This window comes from Octopus bimaculoides, chromosome 28 (assembly GCF_001194135.2).
Source record: "Octopus bimaculoides isolate UCB-OBI-ISO-001 chromosome 28, ASM119413v2, whole genome shotgun sequence".
NCBI classification, from domain to species: Eukaryota; Metazoa; Mollusca; class Cephalopoda; order Octopoda; family Octopodidae; genus Octopus; species Octopus bimaculoides.
This window is the reverse complement of record NC_069008.1, coordinates 16,179,495-16,181,790: the sequence shown is the minus strand read 5'-3', so window position 1 is coordinate 16,181,790 and position 2,296 is coordinate 16,179,495. Positions and strand designations below refer to the sequence as shown.

Genomic DNA, 2,296 nt, shown 5'->3' with positions numbered 1-2,296 from the left:
ATTACGTCTCAACAAGAGTGTCTTCGCATAGTCACTGAACCTGCTAAAATAGCAGCGGAATATTTCTGACATCATTACATCTTAGTATTAGAATGCGGCGATCTTTTGTTACAAGAACACTCGACTGCTAGCGTGTTTATTTACATTTGTGAAGATGATTGTCGATTTCCATAATTGTTTTGTTTGTTTTTTTAATATTTTTACATATGGGGTTGCGAGAAAAGGGAAGTTTTGAAGTCGGCATGAAAGTGAAAGAGATAGAGCGAGCGCGATTGTATAAAAGTAGTTCTTTTGAAGTTGTCGTGAATCGGTAGAATTGATGTGTGTGTGTGTGTGCGTGCTTGGGTGTACAGGCGTGTGTGTGCGTGTGTGTGCGTGTGTGCAATATTCTGTCTGTGCTTGTGCGTCACTGAGTGTGTGTGTGGGTGTGTACGTATGCTTGTGTATCTGTGTTTGTGTGTACAGGCGTGTGTGTGTGCAAAAGGAAAGGTTTTAAGTTTCAAACGTCTCTGCATCCAAGGGCTTCCTGGTTCATACTAACAAGAATTGAATCACAGGCCTGTATTTGTATAACACATTTCAAAACAATTAATATCAACGAAAAAGCATTAATAAAAAACGTATCTTTGAATCTGATCATAAAATCGCCAACAACCATAAAAAAAATTAACCGAGAGAAAGAGAAAGTTGGCAGCAGGAACAAAATTGTAGCACTCATACACACACACATGCATACACACATGGATGGCCAACTTCAAAAGAACTTCACCGATCCAATTGCTTTCTCTTTGTCTCGCTTTTACACCGACTTGAAAAGATACCACCCACCCCCACCACATATATAAAATTTTTTTTTAAATTTTACGGAAAGCGACGATCTTCTTCTTCCAATATAAACAAAAGTACGTGCTCCAGTTTGACAGTAACGGTACTGATACCGTAATTTTGCCATTGAATGGACAACCAACCATTCTGCATCGCGTTATTTTAGTGGTTGCATGGCACCACTGTCCCTCACCACATAAACACACTATACGATCATGTAATCAGTAGAGGGTGGAGATATGCCACTGTAGAGGTGCGCTTCACAGCGGAGGAGGAAGCAATAAAGCACTCCACAGAGGCAATATGGACAGAGGTATGGGTGCTCTTGCCTTCGTACTGCGGTAAACGTGTGGCCAAGGTGCGAGTGAGTAAGGTGCCAGCCGAACTGAAACTTTAAACTCATAAACGCACTATACGATCCTGTAATCAGTATAGGGAGGAGATACCGGAAGTTGTGGTGGACTAGTATCGAAGGATCGCCCACAAAACTAATTCCTTCATCTCCGACAAGGCCATAGCACCACCATCACCATTAAATCACTTGTTCACAATTATGAAAACTCGTTTATCATAGCCAGATGATAACCATGGTAGCTTTGTTTATTTACATCAAAATATTACATTTTTTTGCTTTTATTTACTAGAGAGTGGCGACTGTAGTCTTGTCCCTTGGCACTCTTTACTTCCGCTTCCGTTGCAAGCATTGTAGATGGCGAGAACAAAACGTGTTTTGTATCTTTTGAGGGAAATTTGGTGAAATCAAATCTATTTTCACACTAATTATTGATTTGTATTATATTATAACAGGTAAGATATACATACATATCTATCTATATACACACAGTAGCGGACATCTTATCCGGCTTCTAGAAATCCCGGAATACCCTGCAATGATATGTAATTAATTAGGCACGTGCAAGTCTCATTTCTTTGGTCGTAACTTTCTCGAGCAGCGAAGGTAGGGAGTGTGAACAAATTGATGGAGTGGGGCATACGGCGAAAACAAAGACACACATCCATAGGCATGCGCGCGCGCGGAACAACTAGTTGTGTACCCCTCACACCGACTCGTTACCTCATAAATTCCAGATAAATGGATACTCTCTTTTACCCTTTTACTTGTTTGTCATTTGACTGCGGCCTTGCTGGAGCACCGCGTTTGGTCGAACAAATCGACGCGAGGACGTATTCTTTGTAAACCTAGTACTTATTCTATCGTTCTCTTTTTGCCGAACCGCTAAGTTACGGGGACGTAATTACACCAGCATCGGTTGTCAAGCGATGGTGGGGGGACAAACACAGACACAAATATATACACACATACATATATATATATATATAGTGCCCCAAAATTACGTTTTCAAAATATTTTTTTAATTTGTAACTTTTTTTTCGAATTTTTTTTTAATTAACATAGAAAAAGAGTGATTTACGAATCTGGGGAAAAAAATTTTAACTTTCAGAAGTTTTT

At 39.8% G+C, this 2,296-nt stretch overlaps 2 protein-coding genes across 2 annotated transcripts in view; both read left to right on the top strand.

Moving 5' to 3' along the window:
• LOC128251109 (zinc finger protein 271-like) overlaps window positions 1-2,296 on the top strand; it is a 33,444-nt gene that overhangs the window by 17,041 nt on the left and 14,107 nt on the right. The window lies entirely within an intron of this gene.
• The window catches only part of LOC106868521 (zinc finger protein 665), a 9,036-nt gene continuing 7,617 nt past the window's right edge, over window positions 878-2,296 (top strand). The window contains exon 1 of the mRNA XM_014913826.2: window positions 878-1,632. The gene's annotated coding sequence lies outside the window, so the exon portion shown is untranslated. The remainder of the gene's footprint in view (window positions 1,633-2,296) is intronic.